This window comes from Ursus arctos, unplaced genomic scaffold (assembly GCF_023065955.2).
Source record: "Ursus arctos isolate Adak ecotype North America unplaced genomic scaffold, UrsArc2.0 scaffold_11, whole genome shotgun sequence".
Lineage (NCBI taxonomy): Eukaryota > Metazoa > Chordata > Mammalia > Carnivora > Ursidae > Ursus > Ursus arctos.
Window position 1 is genome coordinate 55171649 of NW_026622775.1, and position 24518 is coordinate 55196166.

Here is a 24518-nt window from a genome sequence, read left to right on the forward strand (position 1 = left end):
TCCCTTCCTTCTCCCACCAATTTTCCTATTTCTTATGTTCCATAAATGAGTGAAACCATATAGTAATTGTCTTTCTCTGCTTGACTTATTTCACTTTCGCATAATCTCCTCCAGTCCCGTCCATGTTGCAGCAAATGTTGGGTAATCGTTCTTTCTGATGGCTGAGTAATATTCCATTGTATATATGGACCACATCTTCTTAATCCAGTCATCTGTTGAAGGGCATCTCGGCTCCTTCCACAACCATGAGAGACTGTGGACTCTGGGAAACAAACTGAGGGTTTCAGAGGAGAAGGGGGTGGAGGATTGGGATAGGCCGGTGATGGGTAGTAAGGAGGGCACATATTGCATGGTGCACTGGGTGTTATATGCAAATAATGAATCACGGAACAATCCATCAAAAACTGGGGATATACTGTATGGTAACTAATATAACGAAATAAAAATTATTTAAAAAATACAAATTAAAAAAATAAAATACTAAACACTTCTCTTCAGACTAAAATAAAGGTGATTTTACTTACCGCTGAAGACAATTTAGAGGCTTCTAATTAAAAACTAATCACTTTGGTTGTTTTGGCAAATGTCACACTAGATGACATGACATGTTACTACAGGACTATTAATTAAGAGAACATCGTGCCTCTCATGCAAACGGAAGGAAATTCTGTTCTCCAAAGAGTGTGCCCCAAGTTGTATTCTCACCCATAATTCATACATTTACTCCCCCCACTCCCTTTCTCTCTTATCAACTTTATAGAGGTATAATTCATTCATTCACATATATACGCATAAAAATGCCACCACAATCAAGACACAAAATATTTCCATCGCCCTTAAAAGTTTTCCAGTGCCTGTCTATAGTCCATCCCTCTATCTACCCTCAGGCCCCGGCAACTACTCCTATGCTTTCTGTCATTTGAGATGAGTTTACATTTTCTAGGATTTTATATAACTAGAGTCACACAGTATGTCCTCTCTGGGGTCTGCTTATTTCACTCAGCTTATTTTGCAATTCCCCATGTTTATCAGTAGTTGGTTCTTTGTACTACTGAGCAGTATTCCATTGTATGTATACACTACTTTTTGTTTATCCATTCTCTTATTAATGTATATATAGTTGCTTACAATTTGGGTATTATAAATACAGCTGCTGTGAACAATAATGTAGAAATCTTTGTGTGGACGTATATTTTTAATTATTTTGGGAAAGTCTGGGAGTAAAATGGCTTAGTTGTACAGTATGTGTATGTTTAACTTTTTAAGATACTACTAACAGTTTTTCATGGGGCAGCTGGGTGGTTCAGTTGGTTGAGAGTCCAACTCTTGGTTTCAGTTCAGGTTATGGTCTCATGGTCGTGGGATTCAGCCCCCTTCGAGATACTCTGTTTCCCTCTCTCCCCCTACCCCTCCCCCCGCTTGTGCACTCTCTCTTCGTAAAATAAATAAATCTTAAAAAAAAAAAAAAGATAATACTAACAGTTTTTCAAAGAGTTATTTTTAACATTTTACATTCCCATTAGCCACATATGAGAGTTGTGACTGCTCCGTATACTCCACAGTACGTACTGTCAGTCTTTTTCATTTTACTGTTCCAATGTGTATATAGTGGTATCTCATTGTGGTTCAATATGGTTTTAATTCGGATTTCCCTGATCACTTAAGCTACTGACCAACTTTTCTGGTACTTACAGTCATTCATATAACTTCTTTTATGAAGTGTCTAATCAAATCTTTTGGCCATTTGTTATTTGGATGTCATTTTTTTATTTATAACAGCTTCTTACATATTCTGAATACAAGTTCTTTTTCATATATATGTATTGCAAATAGTTTCTCCTAGTCTCTGACCTGCCTTTCATTTTCCTAATAGTATCTTCCAAGGAGCAAAAATTCTTTATTTTGATAAAACCCAATTTACCATTTTTTTTCTGTATGATTTTTGCCTTTTGTGTCCTAAGTAATCTCCGCCTACCTCAAAATCACAAAGTTTTATTTCTGTATTTTATTCTAGAAGTTTTATAATTTTAGTTTTCATATTTACATCGTATGCATTTCAAATTAACTTTTACGTATGGTGTAAAGTCAGGGTCAAGGTTCATTTTTCTATATGACTGACTATACAGTTGTTACAACACTATTTTTTGGAAGACTTTCCTTTCTTCATTCAATAGCCTAGGCAACATTATCAAAAATCAACTGATCTTTCTTGAGTGGATCCATTCCTGGGTTCTCTCTTCAGTTCCACTGATCTATATTATATATTCATCCTTTCAGTAATACCACACTGTGTGATTACTGATGCATTACAATTAGTCTTGAAATCAGGTAGTAGTTTCTCCAAATTTGCTCAACTTATAGAATACTGCTTTGACTAATCTAGGTTGTTTACATTTCCCTATAAATTTTTAAATCAGCTTATATGTTTGTAAAAGAACCTGTTGGAATTTTTATTGAATTCCAATAGGTCAATTTAAGAAGACCAACATCTTACCTATACTATGTCTTTTAATCTAAGAACACAGTAAATTTCTCCATTTACATCTTTATTTTCTCTAAGCAATCAATATTCCGTAGTTTTAAATGTAGAGATCCATACTTTGTTAAATTTATTTTTTTAAAGATTTTATTTATTTATTTGACAGAGAGAGAGAGCACAAGCAGGGGGAGCAAGAGAGGTAGAGAGAGAAGCTGGCTCTCCACTGAGCAGGGAACCAGATGAGGGGTTCGATCGCAGGACCCTGGGATCATGACCTGAGCAGAAGGCAGACGCTTAACCGAATGAGCCACCTAGGCGCCCCTGTTAAATTTATTTTTAAATATTTGAATACTTTGAAACTACTGTAAATGGAATTTTTTCCCCATTTTCCTATTGTTTGCTATAATACCAGAACCTTTCTTTTTTGTACAATGTATTTGGTCAAATAAAGGATTTCTACAATGGAATCATTATTTCAGGAACACATTACAATATATTATAAGAAAGTTGAATCACTTTTGTTTTTGTTTTTAATGCAGTAATCATTTCTCCAATGTCTACTATTCTGCCAAATACCTAAACAAGAACATGCCTAATCAAACAGCCTGATCAAACAAGCATGGATATTTCTGTGGCAATGACATCTGAGCCATCACAGCACAATATTCTGACCATGAACACTGTTCAATTCATTCCCCTTGCTTGTGTTGCATGATTAGCCAACTGTATGATTAGAATTCAGGCTACTGTGGAAAACAAGCATCTGAGAGGATTTAAGCATATATATGTTCTCTCAAACACTTTCCTTTAACCTCAACTTCATTGTGGCCTGCATCAACAGGTTTTTAATTATTTTCATTCATGGTTTTTAAAGCAGGTGATGTGAAAATTTTATTTCACTCTCCAGAAAAACCCTCATTGATATTAATAGTTGTGAAGTTTTTGTTAATCTTCAATGACCTTTTCTTCCAGGAAATCAGTAACCTTAAATATTGAAGATTCCCAATACTCATCTAATCTAATCATCATCCATACAATTCAATTTTGTCAAAATCAATCTGTCATCATGCCAGACATAGGACAAAACAATGTGAAAAAATAAAGAAGACCCTCAGTCTAGACATACAACCCAATGGAGACAAGTAAAGACTAAATTCATACAATAACAAGGTATTTTTCTCCCTATAAGCCAGAGGAGCTTCTCTTTTTTTAATCAACTTTTTGTTGTAAGCAGTGCTAAAAATGTCACAGAACAGTTCTTAATACTCTTCATATCAAAGCAATCCAGCCATTATAGCAACCACACAGAGACCATCTATCAGCTGTAACTCCTCAACTCGGGTATAGACATTAATATAAGAAATAATCCTAATGGGGGAAGAGTGGGGACAAGGAAAACTTCCTGCAGGATACAGAGAGTAGCCTTGAATACTAAGATTTTAATAAGCAGGAAAAACTGTCAAGAGATGACAAGAAACTGTCAAGGGGCTCCAAGGCTGAGGCAACATACTGATTTAGTAAGTCAACAAATATTTACTGTGGATCTGGGTTGATCACTGTGTTAAATACTACAGTTACAGTGAGCTAGACACTTATGCTTCTATTTCATTGGTTAGAATTTAGTCACATGGCCACAACTAGCTGCAAGGCAGTTTGGGAAGTGTGGTTTTTGTAGAAGGCCATGTGTCAAACTAAAAATAAAGGGTTCTATTACTATGAAAGAAGGGGATAATGGACTTTGGAGAACAACCAACAATCTCTGCTAGAATAATAGATTATCCAAGACAGAAATAAGCCAAAAGAAATTTCCAGGATAGTGGTAAGGGAAAGTCCTAGTTTGAAAATTGTGCAGCACACCAAAAGCATTCAGTCCAGATTGGAGCAGGTGGATATGGGACAAGGTGGGGAGGCACCAGGAAGGTACCTCAAACAAACAACTAAAGATCCTGCTATAGAGAGGAGTTTTAGAGATCTGTTATAAAAAGTTCAGGGCATAGAATCTTGATGGATATATCTCAAACTAAACAAATACAAAACAAAGCAATTATTAACTCCAGAAAATCTCCAAAAATGAGAATGGGAAAAAACAATCATAGACTACTCCATGCCTCAACTTTGTAGCAGAGAATCTTCAAACATGGCCCTCAATACTATCTGACAATCACACTACCTTCCTCTAAACACCTCACTCTCTCGCTCTCCATAATGACAAATTCAAACCTCCTCTACTCTCCTCATACCCCAATGTCCCTCTTGAAGGTGACTGTAGAGAGCGTCTCGCATTCTCTGCAGAGAAAATAAAATCACCATTTGAGGTTGACAGTCATGAATTTCGCATAAAGCCAATTTTCCCTTTTAGATGACTTCTAACACACCCTTTAGCTATTCCGCTATTAGCACAGAGAAAGCCAAGAGCTGTTCATGTAAATTTATGATCTGCCAGGCATATGTAATAAAAATACAAAGGGGCAAGGGAATGTAGGGCATTATCAAAGAGTGTTATTAGCAAACATGATTTTATTAATATAGTGGATCATGATGTTTTGCTGAATTTCCAGACAATCAAGGTCCCTTTGGACTACCCTGTAACAGAGGGAAATGGAGTCAATATAGACAGACCTAGGGCATGACCATAAATGTGTACTTTTGTCCATTCTAAGTGTGTGTGAACTGCTTCTGATCCCCCTTCCCGATAGTTATAGAAGGCATTCACTCTCCATTATCAATAGCTGCATATGAAGTGCCACACACCATGTTGCTCTACTCTAATAAAGACATCTTATCTGACACAGCAACTGTGGTCAGGAAATTGCTTGGTTAAATGTGTAACAGTTCACCATCACCTACCATCAGTCCTTTGCAGGGAAAATCTCAATTAAATGGGAGTATGACAGGAATCACCACGCTCAACCATTAGGTCTTCAAGACTAACAATAATCTCTACCATTCAACCAGGATATGTTATTGCTTCTGATTTACTTTTTTGTGCAACAGTCCCAGTACTTTCCACCTGACCTTTTCCACTACAAGGGCTCTTATTCCATAGGTTAAATATGATGGTGCTGCCAATTACTAAATATATCCACTTTGATTACACATTCAGGAACAGGGAAAATGACCACACAGTGAGTCTAGAGATACAGTGAACCCAGCAGGGAGACAGACTTGAGCCAGGGCTCCATTCATCACCTGGCCTCCATATGCCCCCATATTCACATGAGAATCATTATGGGGTCTCAGATACCCTGGTAGTAATATTAGCTTGACCCAGTTACCAATAATTCCTTAAAGATCTAGATAGATCTCTCTCTCCAGTGGACTGTTAAAATGTCCACACTACCCAAAGTAATCTACAAATTCAATGCAATCCCTATTAAAATTCCAATGGCATTTTTCCCAGAAACAGAACAATCTTAAAATTAGTACAGAACCATAAAAGACCCCAAATAGCTAAAGCAATCTTGAAAAAGAAGAACAAACCTAGAGGCATCGTGCTCCCTGACTACAAAGGAATAGTAATCAAAACAATATGATATCAGCACAAAAACAGACACAAAGTTCCATGGAACATTATCAAGAACCCAGAACAAAAACACAAATATGGTCACTCAATTTACGACGAAGGAGCCAATAAATACAACGGGGAAAGGACAGTATCTTTAATAAATCGTGTTGAGAATCAGATAGCTACATGCAAAAAAACGAAACTGGATCACTATCTTACACCATACACAAAAAATAACTCCGGATTACAGACCTGAATGTAAGACCTGAAGCCATAATACTACTAGAAAAAAAAACACAGTGGTAAGCTCCTTGACACTTGTCTTTGATGATTTTTTGGATCTGACACCAAAATCAAAGGCAATAAAAGCAAAACTAAACAAGTAGGACTACATCAAACTAAAAAGTTTCTGCACAGCAAAGGAAGCCATCAACAAAATAAGGCAACCTACCAAAGAGAAGGAAATATTTGCAAATCACGTATCTGATAATGGATTAATATAAAAAAACTTATATTAAAGAAACCCCTGCAACTCAATAGTCAGAAAAACCAAACAATCTGATTAAAAAATGGGTAGAGGACCTGAACACTTTTCCAAAAAAGACATATAGATGATCAACATGTACATGAAAACGTGCTCAATAAGACTAATCATGAGGGAAATGCAAATCAAAACTAAAGGAGATACCACCTCACACCTGTCCAAATGGCTATTATCCAAGAAAAAAAAAAAAAGAAAAGAAAAATAACAAGGGCTGGTGAAGATACGGAGAAAAGGAAACCCTGTGCACTGCTGGTGGGAATATAAATTGGTGCAGCCGCTACAGTAGACAGGATGAGGTTCTTCAAAAAATTTAAAATAGCACTACAACATGATTCAGCAATTCCACCTCCGGGTATTTATCTGAACAAAATGGAAACACTAGCTCCCAAGTGGATATAAGCCTAGGGAACAAAAATTCCCAGGCACTTTTAACTTTTTGTGCAGGCAGGCAAAGAATGTTCTGGCAGTGTTAGGACAGCCTGTCAATAAAGAGAAAAAGGTGGTGGCTACTGGGAATGAAAGCATACCAGGACCAATACGCACAAATATAGTAAAGGGTTCCAAAGTGATATGGATGGAGATCTGACAGTTTCTGCTCCATATGTGTACATGTGCAAGAGTTCCTCCTGGATCAACAACAGGGTTATAGGATGTGTGTGTGTGTGTGTTCAACTTTACTAGTAATGTTTACCTAGTTCCCAAACTGTGTACCAATTAATACTCATTTCAGCATGTCATATTTAAGAGAGCCTGTTGACTTCTAGCCTTTACAACCCTGCAACTGAAACTGTGGTCCACAGAGCATCAGCCTAGGCATCGCTTAGAACTTTGTTAGAAAGCCAGTATATCTCAGGCCCCACTCTACAGCTGCTAAATCAGAATATACATTTTTCAAAGATCTTTAAGTGATTCAAATTAAAGTCTGAGAAGTCCTGCTTTCTATCACTTAGTATTATCTGACTCATTAATTTTTGCCACTCATCTGTCAAATGAAATCTCACTGTGGCCTTGATTTGTATTAGCCTTAATTAGTTTGAACATATGTTCAACATCCGTTAACTATGTGTTTCCTCTTTCATAAAATGCCTGTTTTGTACCTTTTGCACCTTTTCCTACTGAGTTATTCTTATTGATTTATTATTCATTTTATATTCTGGATACTGACTGTTTTGGAATTGATCTCTGCATTTAATGTGAAGACCCAATTTCAATTTCCTTCCCCACTTGCTTTTGGATTCTGTGTCCATCAATCCACAAAAATAATTCCAAGTAACCAATCATTTCCATATAACTAATTCATCTTTTTGCCCCTCACTTAACATGTTCAGCATACTGATACTCAGGACTCCTTCCTTCAAGAAAATTTTCTTTCAGTGGCTTCAGTGGCTTTCTACAGTCCTCTCTTCATTTACTACCTACCCCTCTGACTAGTCCTTCTCAATGCTCTCTTGCAGGCTTATCTATCTCTAACCAGTGAGGAAATGCTTAATGTTCCTCAAGTCTCCACCCTACGTTCACACTTCAGTGTCTGGCACAGAGTAAGTACTATCCAAGTATCTGGAAATATCATCACCATAGTCTCACACTAAACTCTATGTGGGCAATCTCTTCCATTCCTTAATGCTTAAGACTTTAATTACCATTTATACAGAGATGATTTACAGTGCATCTCTTGTCCACATTTCCCCTTGGAGTTCCTGATTTATGCATATTTGATGTCTCCTCTTAGGTATCTCCAAGACACCTCAATTCCCCATGTTTAAAATTAAACTCATGATCGCTCCCTCCACAAAACTTGGGTCTTACTCAATATTTTCTGCAAACGCCACCACTCATCCAGGTTTATAAATCAGAAATGCATCTGTTTCCTATATTCAATTCATTGCCAAGTAGTGCTGATTTTATTTTCTAAATTTCAACTCTGACCACTTACCTCCATTTTGATTCCCACTACCCCTAGATTCAACCTTCTATTATTTCTCACTTGGACTACCTCAAATGTAGGTCTTCCTGCACTATTTTCTTTTTCTTTTCTCCACACTGAAGCCAGCATGATCTTTTCAAAATGCATCACATTTCCCTCCTACTTAAAATCCTTCAATGGCTCTTAGGATAAAGTGCAAAACATTTAACGTGGGCTCGAAGATCTGTACAGACTAGATTTACAGTCTCTTCTCACACCACCCCTTCCCCTTTGCTCTGCATTCCAGGTGTTATGGCCTTTCAATCCCTGATTCACCGATGCTACCTCTCACCAAAAAGATTTTTACACATCCTGTTCTTTCTGAATGGAAGGCTTAATTTTAGTTCAACCATCCCTGCCTTAGAGAAGCCATTCCTAAACTTCCAGAGTAGGTCAAATTCGCCAGTAAGATTAATAGTAATAAGAGCTTCTCATTCTTGCAGTGCTCATCTCAGTTACAATTTTACAGGTGTGTGATTGTTTAAGGTGTGCTTGCCCCCCACCCCAACCCAAGTAGTCTGTGAGCTCCAGGAAACCAGGACTCATTTCTTTTTAATCACTATTGTACCTCCCATGACTAGTAGGATCTGGTACATAGTAGGAATGAATAAATACTTAATGAAGTCATGAACACTCTGAATCACTGAAAACTTTTCTTTCTAAAGTATCTCCACATTTTCTTCACTCTGTTTTACACATAGCAAAATTTCCCAAAATGGGGTTCCTTACAGATGTTTAAAATTGGGGGAGGGGCTGATTCTGGTCCAAGGTGGCAATGCAGGCAGACCCTGAACTCACCTCCTCCACAGGCACAACAAATTTACCCCTATATACAGAGCAATTCCTCCTGAAGAACGGAGGGCTGACTGGACAGCTTCTGCATAACAAAAGATAGAGACCACATAGAGAATGGCAAGAAGAGACACAGTAATTAAGTAATAAAGTAATCACCCCCCTCCAACACTGCAAACTCTAGCTGGGGGCGGGGGGTGGGGGGAACAGTACTAAGGATCTGTGAACAGACTCATCTGTCCTGGGGCACAGAAAAAAAGCCAAAGTTTAAAAGGACAAGCAGAATATAAAGGAACTAGCCCTCGAACCCTGCCAAATGGTGGGGAAGCTGTTGGAACTCTCTCTGGGCTGGAGGGGCTGGCAGGTGCCCCAGTTTACATCTGCCCCCCACCTGATAGCACAGACTGGAGCAAGGTCCAGATGTCATAGCTGGCCTGCTGCCTCAGCAAGCCCTAGGCACAAAGCCCATACCAGCCTAAGATAACCTGGGGCACAGGGGAAAAAAACAACTGTGGTTTTAAAGGGGACTAGAATACGAAAGAACTGTCCTGGAACCTGCCAAGTGACACGGTAACTGCTGCAACTCTCTCCGGGTCAGAAGGCCTGGCAAACACTACTGTTTACTTTCCCCTCCACCTCGATACTATGGACTGAACAAGAGTCCATGCACCCTAGCCAGCCTACCGCCTCAGCAGACCCTGGGTCCCTAGCCCACCCCAGCCCAAGCCAACCCACTAAGGCGGCCTCAGCACCATGCACATAAGGACACTACTGGCCAGCACACACCACAGCTCCAGACATCTCACCAAGAAGACACAGGCCAAAGCACCCTGGAACACTCCAGGCCCACACCACTTCGGCTCCAGACAACTTGCACAGGCAACCCTGGCACACAGCACTACCGGACATCCCAGCTCATATCTGCATTGGCTCTAGCTGTCCCAGGGGCATCTTAGCCCAAGACCACTTCGGCTACAGCTGTTCTACCAGGGCACCCCCATGCAGAGTACCTCAGGACTTTACCCATCCATACCCCACCTCGCATCCAGCCACCCTGCCAGAGCGTCCCCTACGCAGAGTGCCCCAGAACTCCCCAACCCACGCCCAATTCGGCTCCAGCCGCCCCACCAGGGTGCCTCACAAACCAAGTGCCCTGGGACCAATGTGCACCTTGCCTTGGCTCCAGCCACCTTGCCTGGATGCCCCTGCCCTGAGCACTCCAGGACACCCACTTCAGCTTCAGCTATCCTAACACAGTGCCTTCTGTGGAGAGGGCCCCAGGACTCCTCGGCTTGTGCTAACTTTAGCTTCAGCTGTCCTGACAGGGCAACCTCCACATGGATAACCTCAGAATCCCTGGGTTTGTACCCACTTCAGCATCAGCTGTCACGCTAGAGCATCCTCTGCACAAAGAGCCCTGGGACCAGGCTGGCCCATACCAACTTCAGTGCCAGCCATCTCACCAGGGCAGACCCAGCCCACGCCAGTCACAGCTCCAGCCAACCAACCTAAGTCACCAGGCATACACAGTCTACCCAAAGGATGATATACACAAGACCATACCTTCAACCTTAGGAGAAGTAGCTATTCTGCCTAATTCGGAAACAAACATAGAAAGTCAAGCAATACAAGGAGACAGAGGAATATGTTCCAAATGATAGAACAAGACAAAAATGTAAAAAAAAAAAAAAAAACCAACCTAAATAAAACAGAGTTAAGAAATATGCCTAATAAAAAGTTTAAAGAAATGATCATAAAGATCCTCACCAGACTAGACAGAAGAGTGGATGAACTCACTTATAACATCAACAAAGACACAGAAAATATTTTTAAAAATCAGAGTCAAAGAATGTAATTAAAATGAAAAATATACCAGAGGGAATCAACACTAGATTAGAATATGCAGAAGAACAGATCAGCTCTCTGGAAGACTGGGTAATGTAAAGCACCCAAACAGGAAAAAAAAAAAAAAGAAAAAGAAAAAAGAAAACAAAACAAAACAGGATAAGGGACCTCTTGGACAATATCAAGCAAACAAAAACATTCACATCATAGGGATCCCAGAATAAGGAGAGAGAGACAAAGGGGAAGAAAAACTATTTGAAGAAATAATAGCTGAAAACTACCCTAACCTGGGAAAGGAAACACACATCCAGATTCAGGAAGCACTGAGTTCCAAACAAGCTGAACCCAAGGAGGGCCACATCATGACACATAATAATTAAAATATCAAAGATTTAAGAGAGAATTTTAAAAGCAGCAAGACAGCAGCACATAGTTATGAACAATGGAAAACAAATAAGGCTTTCAGCTGATTTTTCAGCAAAAACTCTGCAGGCCAGAAGAGAGTGGCATGATATACATAAAGTGATGAAAGGAAAAAACCTACAGCCAAGAATACTCTACCCGGCAAGGTTATCATTCAGAACTGAAGGAGAGATAAAGGGTTTCCAGACAAACAGAAGTTAAAGGTATTCATCACCACTAACTCAGCCTTAAAAGAAATGTTAAAGGCACTTCTTCAAGTGAAAAAGAGAATGCCATAATTAGAAGTAAGAAAATTATGATTAAAAAGATGTAAAATATGATAAAATATACATACAATATAGAGGGGGCATAAAAAATTTCTTTTAGAATGTGTTTGAACTTAAGTGACCATCAACTTAATATAGACCACTATATATTTAGGATGTTACATATAAACCTCATGGTAACCACACACTCAAAACCTATAATAGATACACAAAAAATAAAGATAAAGAAAACATAACACTAAAGAAAATCATCAATCACAAAGAAAGAGGGAAAGAAAAGAATGAACAGAGAAGAACTACAAAAATAAGAAAACAATTAACAAAACTACAGTAAGTACATACCTATCAATAATTACTTTAAATGTAAATTATCTAAATACTCCAATCAAAAGACACAGGATGGCAGAATAGGTTTAAAAAAAAAAAAAAAAGACCCACATATATGCTGCCTACAAGAGACTCAGGCCAGGTCTAAAGATACATACAGATTGAAAGTGAGAGAAGGAAAAGATACTGCATGCAAAAGGAAGCAAAACAAAACAAACAAACAAAAAAAAAAACCCAGGGTAGCAGTATCAGACAAAATAAAATTTAAAACAAAGACTGTAACAAGAGACAAAAAATGTCCTTATAATGATAAAGGAATCAGTCCAACAAGAGAATATTACAATTGCAAATATCTATGAAACCAACATTAGAGCACCTAAACACATAAACCAAATATTAACAGACATAAAGAGAAAAACTGGAAGAAATACAGTAACAGAGGACTTTAATATCCCATTTACATAAATGGATAAAGCATCCAGGCAAAAAATCAATAGAGAAAGAGTGCCTTTGAACGACACATTAGACCAGATGAACTTAACATCATATAGCCAACCTTCAATCCAAAAACAACAGAAAACACATTCTCTTCAAATGCACATGGAACATTCTCCAGAATAGAGCATATGCTAAGTAACAAGTCTTAATAAATTTAAGAAGACTGAAGTCATATCATGCATCTTTTCCAACCACAATGGTATGAAACTAGAAATCCCAAGGAAAAAAATGGAAAAACACTAACATGCAGAAGCTAAATAACATACTATGAAACAATGAATGAGTCAGACAACAAATCAAAGAGGAGATTAAAAAAAATACATGGAGACAAATTAAAATAGAAACACTATGGTCCAAAATCTTTGGGACACAGCGAAAGCAGTTCTAACAGGCAATTTACAGTGATATAGGCCTACCTCAAGAAACAAGAAAAAAGGGGCGCCTGGGTGGCACAGCGGTTAAGCACCTGCCTTCGGCTCAGGGCGTGATCCCGGCGTTATGGGATCGAGCCCCACATCAGGCTCCTCTGCTATGAGCCTGCTTCTTCCTCTCCCACTCCCCCTGCTTATGTTCCCTCTCTCGCTGGCTGTCTCTATCTCTGTCAAATAAATAAATAAAATCTTTAAAAAAAAAAAAAAAAAAAGAAACAAGAAAAAATCTTAAACAATCTAACCTTACACCAAACGAACTAGAAAAAGACAAACAAAGCTCAGATTTAGTAGAAGAAAAGAAATAATAAAGACCAGAGAAGAAATAAATGAAATAGAGACCAAAAAAACAAACAAAAAAAAACCCACCGACAACAACATAAAAGATAAAAGAAACCAGGAGCTGCTTCTTTGAAAAGATAAAGAAAATTGATAAAACTTAAGCCAATGAAGGAAAAAAAGAGAGAGAACCTGAATAAATATAATCAAAAAGGAAAGAAAAGAAATAACTACCAACACCACAGAAATACAGGGATTTTAAGAGACTACTACAAAAAATTACATGCCAACAAATTGGATAATGGAGAAAAAATGGATAAATTCCTAGAATATTCTAAAACTGAATCAGGAAGAGAGAGAAAATGTGAACATTCAAATTACTAGAAACAAAAATGAATCAGTAAGCAAAAAACTCCCAAAAAACAAGAGTCCATGGCCAGATGGATTCACAGGTTAATTTTATCAAACAATTTAAAAAAAGTTGGGGGGCCTGGGTGGCTGAGTCAGTTAAGTGATCAACTCTTGATTTCAGCTCAGGTCATGATCTTAGCGTCCTGAGACTGAGCCCCACCTTGGGCTCCATGCTCAGCGGGGAGTCTGCTTAAGGATTCTCTCCCTCCCTCTGCCCCTCCCTCTGCTTGTGCTCTTGCTCTCTCTCTCTAAAATAAATAAAATAAACTTCTAAAAGAAAACAGAGTTAATACCTTTCTCTAACTATTCTAAAAAGCAGAAAAGGAAGTTTCCAAATATATTCTATGAGGCCAGCATTACCCTGATGCCAAAACCAGAGAAAAACACTGCAAAAAAGAAAACTACAAGCCAATATCCCTGATGAACATAAATGCAAAAATCCTCAACAAAATATTAGCAAATTGCATTCAACAATACATTAAAAGGACCATTCACCATGATCAAGTGGGACTTATTCCAGGGGTACAAGGCTGTTTCAATATTTACATATCAATTAATGTGATATGCCACATTAACAAATGAAGGATAAAAATCATATGACCATCTCAAGTAGCTCCATAGAGTGGAAGATGGTGGCTGAGTATGAGGACCCTAAGCCCACCATGTCCCATGAATACAACGAGATGACTATCAAAATCATCCAAAATACTCCAGAAACTGATCTGAAGACCAGTTGAACACACTCCACAACTAAAGGTAGAAAAGAGGCCACACTGAAGAAGCTAGGAATGCGGAGATGCCGACTGGGAAAGAAACAGACAGTGGCCACAGAGGTGGGGAGGGAATCACAGTCACGGAGCAGGGCAAGAGACAGACTAACACATAGGGGAGTGCAAAGGGAAGACAAATCCCCATAGCAATTGGCTTAGAAAGAGAAAAGGCCCAAATTTCCTGAGTTCTTACAACCAGCAGGGTTTAAAGCCAGGAGTTGTAAAGGTCACCATGCTTCAGAGAGCTTGCAAGGCACTGGGGCTGCTCTTGGAGAAAAGGCAGGGCAAACAGCCTGTGAATGTAAAGCATTAAAACAGTAATCTGAAGAGTGCCTGGGTCACACAATGAGGAGGTTACTTGCTCATCAGAAGTTTATCCCACAGAGGCAGCATTCACAGAGAGACCCCTCTGGGAATAAAGGAACTGGCAGGCACCATTTCCCTTCCCCACCCCTAAGCATAAACACACAGCAACCTGCAGGAACCAGCACACCACAACACTTGCTACCTAATTTGCTTACACCAAACCCCACACCCCATACTCTGGTGGAACTACCCATCCCAGTCTCACTTGCCTCACTCCCAACGCAGCAGGCCCCCACTCCCAAAAGACAGGCCCAAACCCCTGCCCACATCCTGTCTCCCAACCTGGGAGTTTTGCAAGGCCTTGGACCTGGTGGAGGTGGTGACAGGTCTTATTCCACAAACAGACCAGAAGACATCTAGTCAAAACACACCACATTCAGGCCAGGGATCAAACACTGCCCACAGCAGGCAAAGAGAACCTCAGCAGGCAAAGAGAACCTCTGCAGATAACTGGCCTAAAGGATAAAATGGTGACAACACAACAGCAAAGCATATGCAACACATACTGGAGACACTCCCAGAAATGCCAGGTCCTGGGGAACAGGGAACATTACACAGCAGGGCACTACTGGATGTCTTCTTCATAAAGCATTACACTCAAGAACAGGAGACATCACTGACTTTCCTAACAAAGAAACAGGCACAGAGACTTACACAAAATGAGAGGACAGAGGAATTTCTCCCAAATGAAAAAAAGGACAAGGCCACAGCCAGATATACAAGCAAAACAGTTATAAATAACATGCCTGATGGAGAATTTAAAGCAGTAATCATAAGGATATTCACTGGACCTGAGAAGAGTGGAGAACATCATTGAGACCATTAACAAAGAGATAAGGAATAACACAGAGATAAAGGGCTCAATAAACAAAATGAGAAACACACTTGATAGAATGAACAGCAGGCTGAAAGAAGCAAAGGAATAAATTAATGACCTAGAAGACAGAGCAATGTAAAATAAGGTGAGCAAAAGAGAGAAAAAAGAATTACGCAAAACAAGAACAGATTTTGGGAACTCAGTGACTCCGTGAAACATAATAACACTAGTATTATAGGAGCCTCAGAAAAAGAGGAGAAAAGGGGGCAGAGAATTTATTTGAAGAAATAATAGCTGAAAACTTGCCTAATCTGGAGAAGGAAACAGATATCCAGATCAGGAGGCACAGAAACCCCCAACAAAATCAATAAAAGCAGATCCACATCAAGACATATTGTCATTAAAATGGCAAAATATAGTGATATAGGAAAAATATTAAAAGGAGCAAGAGGAAAGAAAACAGCTACACACAAAGGAAACCCCAATAGGTTATCAGGGGATTTTTCAGCAGAAACTTTCCAAGCCAGAAAAGAATGGCATGATATATTCAAAGCACTGAATGGGAAAAACCTGCAAATAAGAATACTCTATCTTATGTTAGAAGGCTAACATTCAGAATAGAAGGAGAGAGAAAGAGTTTCCCAGACAAACAAAAACTAAAGGAATTCATGACCACTAAACCATCCCTGCAAGAAATATTAAAGGGGACTCTTTAAGTGGAAATGAAAGACCAAAAATCGCAATATGAAGGTAGGAAACACAAAAGCAGTAAAAATGAATATTTTGTAAAACATCAATCAAGAAACTCACAAAATATAAGTATGTAAAATACGACACCATATACCTAAAATGTGGGGAGGAGATGAGTAAAGAATGGATTCAAACTTAAATGACCATCAACTCAATATAGACTGTGATATGCAGACAATGTTATATGCAAAAACCAATGATAACCACAAAACAAAACCATTAATAAATATGCAAAGGATCCAAATATGTCACTAAAGAAAACCAGCACACCATGAAAGACAGAAAGGCAAGAAAGCATCAGAGAAGATCTTTAGAAATAACCATAAAGCAAGTGATAAAATGACAATAAATATATACTATCAATAATTACTATGAATGTAAACGGACTAAACATTCCAATCAAAGACATGGGCTGACAGAATGGATGAAAAAAAGACCAATACCCATCTATATGCTGCCTACAAAAGACTCATTTCAGACCTAAAGACACTTGCAGATTAAAAGTGAGGGGATGGAGAAACATCTATCATGCAAATGGAATGTCAAAAGAAAGATAAAGTAGGAATATGTATATGAGACAAAACGAACATTAAAACAAAGACTGTAACATAAGACAAAAGACACTATATAATAATAAAGGGGACAATCTAACAATTAGATATAACAACTGTAAATATTTGTGCCCCCAATGTGGGAGCATCCAAATAAATAAAACAGTTAATAACAAACATAAAGGAACTAATGGACAATAATAAAATAGTAGGGGATTTTAATATCCCATTTACATTGATGGACAGATCATCTAAACAGAAAATCAACAAGGAAAAAATGGCTTTGAAGAACACACTGGACCATATGGATTTAACAGACATATACAGAACATTCCATCCTAAAACAGCAGAAAACACATTCTTTTTCAAGTGCACATGAAACATTTTTCAGAACAGATCACATATTAGGCCACAAAACAAGCCTCAACAAATTCAAGAAGATTGAAGTCATACCATGCATTTTTTCTGACCACAATGCAATGAAACTAGAAGCCGACCACAAGAAAAAATCTGGAAAGAACACAAATACATGGAGGTTAAGTAACATGCTACTACACCATCGTTTAAGCAGGAAATAAAACATATTTAAAAAGTACATGGAAACAAATAAAAATGAAAACACAAAGGCTGGGATGCCTGGGTGGCTCAGTGGGTTAAGCATCTGCCTTCAGCTCAGGTCATGATCCCAGGGTCTTGGGATCAAGTCCCGTATGGGGCTCCTTGCTCAGCAGGGAGCTTCTCCCTCTGCCTCTGCCTGCCGCTCCCCCTGCTTGTGCTCTCTCACACTCTCTCACAAATAAACAAACACACAAATAAAAAAATTCTTTAGAAAATACAAAGGTTAAAAACCTTTGGGATGCAGCAGAAGCGATCGTAAGAGGAAAGTCTACAGCAATACAGGCCTACCTCAAAAAGCAAGAAAAATCTTGAACAACCTAACGTTCCACCTAAAGGAGCTAAGAAAAAAAAAAAATCTTAAACCAGCAGAAAGAAGAAAATAATTAAGATTAGAGAAGAAATAAATGATACAGAAACTAAAAAAAAAAAACAAAAAACAAAAAACAGGTCAATGAAACCAGGAGTTGGTTCTGTGGAGAAAAAAAAAAAAAAACAACAATAAAACTGATAAACTTATAGCCAGAGTCATCAAGAAAAAAACAGAAAAGACCCAAATAAATAAAATCACAAATGAGAGAGGGGAAATACCACCACAGGATTACAATTATAAGAAAATATTATGAAAAGTATATGCCTAGAAGAAATGGATAAATTCCTAGAAATACAACCCACCAAAACTGAAACAGGAAGAAATTGAAAATTTGAACAGACTGATAAACAGAAAAAAAAAACTGAGTCAATAATCAAAAAACTCCCAATAAAAAAAAGTCCAAAAGCAGATAGCTTCAAAGGCAAATTCTACCAAAAATTTAAAGAAGAATTAATACCTATTCCATTCTTCTCAAACTATTTCAAAAAATAGAAAAGGAAGGAAAATTTCCAAATTAAGAGGCCAGCATTACCCTGATACCAAAACAAGATAAAGACACCACAAAAAAAAAAAAAAAGAGAGAACTAAAGGCCAATATCTCTGATGAACATAGACATAAAAATCCTCAATGAAATACTAGCAAACTGAATCCAACAATACATTAAAAAAAAATCATTTACCATGATCAAGTAGGATTTATTCCTGAGTTTCAAGGGTGGTTCAATATCTGCAAATCAATCTGATATATCGCATAAATAAGAGAAAGGATAAGAACCATATGATCATTTCCGTATATGCAGAAAAAGCATTTCACAAAGTACAACATCCATACACAATAAAAGCCCTCAACAAAGTAGGTTTAAAGAGAACATACCTCAACATAATAAAGGCCATATATGAAAAATCCACAAATAATATCATCTTCAATGGGGAAAATCTGAAAACCTTTCCCCTAAGGTCAGGAACAAGACAAAGATGTCGACTCTAACCACTTTTTTAAATTTAAAATCAATTAATAATTAACATATCATGTATTTTTTTTAAGATTTTATTTATTTATTTGACAGAGAGAAACAGCGAGAGAGGGAACACAAGCAAGGGGAGTATGAGAGGGAGAATCAGGCTTCCCGCTGAGCAGGGAGCCCGATGCAGGGCTCGATCCCAGGACCCTGTGATCATGACCTGAGCTGAAGGCAGACGCTTAACGGCTGAGCCACCCAGGGGCCCCTAATTAACATATCATGTATTATTTGTTTCTGGGGGTATAGGTCTCCGATTCATTAGTCTTATATAATACCCAGTGCTCATTACAACACATACCTTCCCCAATGTCCATCATCCAGTTACCCCATCCCTCCACATCCCCCCACTTCCCTCCCCTCCAGCAACCCTCAGTTTGTTTCCTAAGATTAAGAGTCTCTTATGGTTTCTCACCCTCTCTGGTTTCATCTTGCTTTATTTTTTCCTCTCTTCCCCTATGATCCTCTGACTTGTTTCTTAAATTCCACATATCCATGTGATATGATAATTATCATTCTCTGATTGACTTATTTTGCCTAGCATAATACCCTCTAGCTTCATCCACATCATTGCAAATGGCAAGATTTCAATTTTTGATGGCTGCATAATATACCATGGTGGGTGTGTGTGTGTGTGTGTGTGTGTGTGCATACCACATCTTCTTTATCCATTCATCTGTCAAAGGACATCTGGGCACTCTCACTACTTTTATCCAACATAGTACTGGAAGTCCTAGTCACAGCAATCAGACAACAAAAAGAAATAAAAGGCATCCAAATTGGTAAGAAAGAAGTAAAATTATCACTCTTTGCAGACATGATGCTATACACAGAAAACCCCAGAGATTCTACCAAAACACTGCAAGAACCAATAAATTCAGTAAAGCAGCAGGATACAAAATCAATGCCCAGAAATCAGTTGCATTTCTATACACTAAAAATGAAGCAAAAGAGAGAAATCAAGGCATCGATCCCACTTACAATTGCACTAAAGACCATAAGATACCTAGGAATAAACCTAACCAAAGAGATAAAGGATCTGTCCTCTGAAAACTATAGAACATTTACGAAAGAAATTGAGGAAGACAAAAAGAAATGGAAAAACGTTCCATGCTTATGGACTGAGGAACAAATATTGATAAAATGGCTATGCTACTTAGAGCAATCTACATTCAATGCAATCCCTATTAAAATACCATCAACATTCTTCACAGAGCTGGAACAAATAATCCTAAAATTTGTATGGAACCAAAAAAGACCTCGAACAGCCAAAGGAATGTTGAAAAAGAAAAACAAAGCTGGAGTCATCACAACTGCAGACGTCAGGCTGTATTACAAAGCTGTAATCATTAAGACAGTACGGTACTGGCACAAAAACAGACACATAGATCAATGGAACAGAATAGAGAACCCAGAAATGGATCCTCAACTCTATCATCAAAAAAAGCAGGAAAGAATAACCAATGGAAAAAAAGACAGTCTCTTCAACAACTGGTGTTGGGAAAATTGGACAGCCACATGCAGAAGAATGAAACTGGACCACTTTCTTACACCATATAAAAATAAACTCAAAATGGATGAAGGAACTAAATGTAAGATAGGAATCCATCAAAATCCTTGAGGAGAACACAGGCAGCAACCTCTGTGACCTTGGCTGCAGCAACTCCTTGCTAGACACATCTCCAAAGGCAATGGAAACAAAAGCAGAAATGAACTATTGAGACTTCATCAGGATAAAACACTTTTGCACAGCAAAGGAAACAGTAGACAAAACCAAAAGACAACCGACAGAATGGGAGAAGATGTTTACAAATGTCTTATCAGATAAAGGGCCAGAATCTGCAATCTATAAAGAACTCATCAAACTCAACACCCAAAAAACAAATAATCCAATCAACAAATGGGCAGAAGACATGAACAGACATTTCTCCAAAGAAGACATATAGCTAACTGACACATGAAAAAATGCCCAACATCACCCCACACCAGGGAAATACAAATCAAACCACAAAGAGATACCACCTCACACCGGTCAAAACGGCTAAAATTAACAAGTCAGGAAACAACAGATGTTGGCGCATATGTGGAGAAAGAGGAATCCTCTTATACTGCTGGCGGGAATGCAAACTGGTGCAGCCACTCTGGAAAACAGTATGGAGGTTCCTCAAAGAGTTGACAATAGAGCTACCCTATGACCCAGCAAATTGCACTACTGGGTATTTATTTAAAGGCTACCAACACAGTGATTCAAGGGGGCACATGCACCCCAATGTTCATAGCAGCAATGTCCACAATAGCCAAAATATGGAAAGATCCCAGATGTTCATCGACGGATGAAGGGATAAAGAAGATGTGGTAAATATATATACAACGGAATATTAGTCAACCATCAAAAAGAATGAAATCTTGCCATTTGCAATGATGTGGATGGAATTAGACAGTATTATGCTAAATGAAATAATTCAGTCAAAGAAAGACAAATACCATATGATTTCACTCACATGTGGAATTTAAGAAACAAAACAGATGAACATAGGGAAAGGGAAGGAAAAATAAAGCAAGATGACAACCGAGAAGGAGAAAAACCATACGAGACTCTTAGCTCTAGGAAACAAACTGAGGGCTGCTGGAGGGTCAGTGGGTGGGGGTATGGGGTAACTGGGTGATGGGCATTAAGGAGGGCACTAGATGTAATGAGCACTGGGTATTATATGCAACTGATGAATCACAAAACTCAACCCCTAAAACTAATAATACAATATATGTTAACTAAATTGAATTTAAATAAAACATTAAAAAATTAAAACTATTGGGACTACAACAAAAAAAAATCTTCTGCACAGTGAGGGAAACAATCAACAAAACTAAAAGGCAACCTACAGAATGGGAGAAGATATTTGCAAGTGACATAGGCAATAAAGGGTTATTATCCAAAATATATAAAGAACTTATATAATTCAACACCAAAAAAAACAAATAATCCAATTAAAAAATGGACAGAAGACACGAACAGACTTTTCTCTAAAGAAGATATAGACGGCCAACAGGCACGTGAAAAGATGCTCATCATCACTTATCATCAGGGAAATGCAAATCAACACTACAATGAGATATCACCTCACACCAGTCAGAATGGCTAAAATAATCAACATAAGAAACAAGTGTTGATGAGGATGTGGAGAAAAAGGAACCCTCCTGCACTGCTGGTGGGAATGCAACCTGGTGCAGCTACTCTGGAAAACAGTATGGAGGTTCCTTGAAAAGTTAAAAATAGAATACCCTAAGATCCAGCAATTGCACTCTGGCTATTTACCCAAAAAATACAAAAACACTAATTCAAAGGGATACATGCACCCCTATGTTTATAGCCCCATTATTTCAAATAGGCCAGATATGGAAGCAGCCCACGTGTCCATTGATTGATGAACGGATAAAGAAGATGAGACAGACAGATACAGATATATAGATATAAATGTATATATAATGGAATATTATTTAGCCATAAAAAATAATGAAATCTTGCCATTTGCAGTGACATGGATGGAGCTAGAGAGTACAATGCTAAGTGAAATAAGTCTGTCAAAGAAAGACAAATACCTTATGATTTCACTCATACGTAGAAGAAACAGAACAAATGAGCAAAAGGAAAAAAAAAAGAGAGAGAGAGAGAGGCAAACCAAGAAACAGACTCCTAACTACAGAGAATAAACTGATGGTTATCAGAAGGGTGTTGGGTGAAGGAATGGGTGAAATAGGTGATGGGGATTAAGGAATACACTTGTGATGAGCACCAGGTGATTAAAATTAAAACTTTTTAAAAATCATATCGTCTCAACAGGTACAGAAATAGCATTTGACAAAATTCAACCTTCATTCATGATATATGTGGAATCAAAAAACACACACACAAAAATCAAAAACACACCCCAAATACAGAGGTCAAACAGATGGGAGGAGGTAGGCAAAATGGGTGAAGGGGAGTGGGAGGTACAGGCTTCCAATCACCAAATGAATAAATCACAGCAATGAAAGGTACAGCATAGGGAATACAGTCAATGGTATTATAATAGTGTTATATGGTGACAGATGCTAGCTGCAGTTTTGGTGAGCACAACATACAAAGTTGTTGAATTACTGTTACTATGTTGAATTACTGAAACTAATTTTTTTTAAAGAGTTTTTTATTTATTTATGTGACAGAGAGACAGCCAGCGAGAGAGGGAACACAGCAGGGGAGTGGGAGAGGAAGAAGCAGGCTCCCAGTGGAGGAGCCCGATGTGGGACTCGATCCCCGAACGCCCGAACGCCGGGATCACACCCTGAGCCGAAGGCAGACGCTCAACGACTGCGCTACCCAGGCGCCCCTGAATTACTGAAACTAATTTAACACTGTGTGTCAATCATACTTCAATTAAAAAAACTTTTTTGGGAAAAAAAAAAGTTCTACAGGTAATACTGATACCACCCCCATTTGGATTATTAGCGCAAGGATTCTAAGTTAAATTTCTGGTAATTACTCGAACTAAGGTATACTGCCTAAGGGAAAAGAGCTGATTGGCCTAGGATTGCAAATTCAGTTTTAAATTGAAAGTTAGCAACAAAATCAGAGATAAATGACCAAAAAAGACAAATAACCACAAAGGCTAAATCACAGGGATTTGATAAAAAAAAAACTACTACTACTACTCCAGGATACATACTGAGAGTCAGAACAGATATATCTCAACGACCATCACAAACTATAGCAGAGTAATGGACTGATGATCTTGAATCATAAATATCATAGTGGTTTATCAGTGTATTTATGGAGTATATCCAATGTACTCAGAGCAGAGTAGGCAAAGTGGGGCTATCAAAAGAAGTACCAGATATTTAGCAGGCATTCAACCAATATTTGAGTTCATTAGCTAAATGAATGAAAGCATAGTATGGTCTCTACCCTCAGGAGCTTACAATGTAGTAGAAAGATAAAAGAAATATAAAAGAAACTTAATTATTAGATAATTTGAATACAGTTACCCTTGAACAAGGCACTGATCACCTGCACAGTCTAAAATCCACCTATAACTTTGACACCCAAGAATTTAACCATTAATAACCTACTCTTGACTGGAAGCCTTACCAATAGCATTAAATAGACAGTGAACACATTTTTTGTAAGCTATATATATTATATTCTGTATTCTCACAATAAAGCTAGAGAAAATATTGAGAAAATCATAAAATACATTTACAATACTGTACTATAAAATATCCGCACATAAGTGGACCCACACAGCTCAAACCCATGTTGTTCAAAAGTCAACTGTATGTCAAGTTGTTGAGAAATCACTGAAGTTCCTGAATGACTGAACATACACAACAGCTGCCAATCAATCTGAGCAATAGGATGCAAGTATTAAATTGCAAATCCTACCAGGTCAGTGGGAGTAAGTGAATTCGCCTGGAGTGGAACAGTGAGGGCTTATTTTACCTATTTCAAAATCTCTTCCTATAT

The 24518-nt window shown here is 38.1% G+C and overlaps 1 protein-coding gene across 4 annotated transcripts in view; it reads right to left on the reverse strand.

Moving 5' to 3' along the window:
* The window catches only part of CBR4 (carbonyl reductase 4), an 87631-nt gene that overhangs the window by 42329 nt on the left and 20784 nt on the right, over nt 1-24518 (reverse strand). The gene's annotated exons all lie outside the window — the stretch shown is intronic.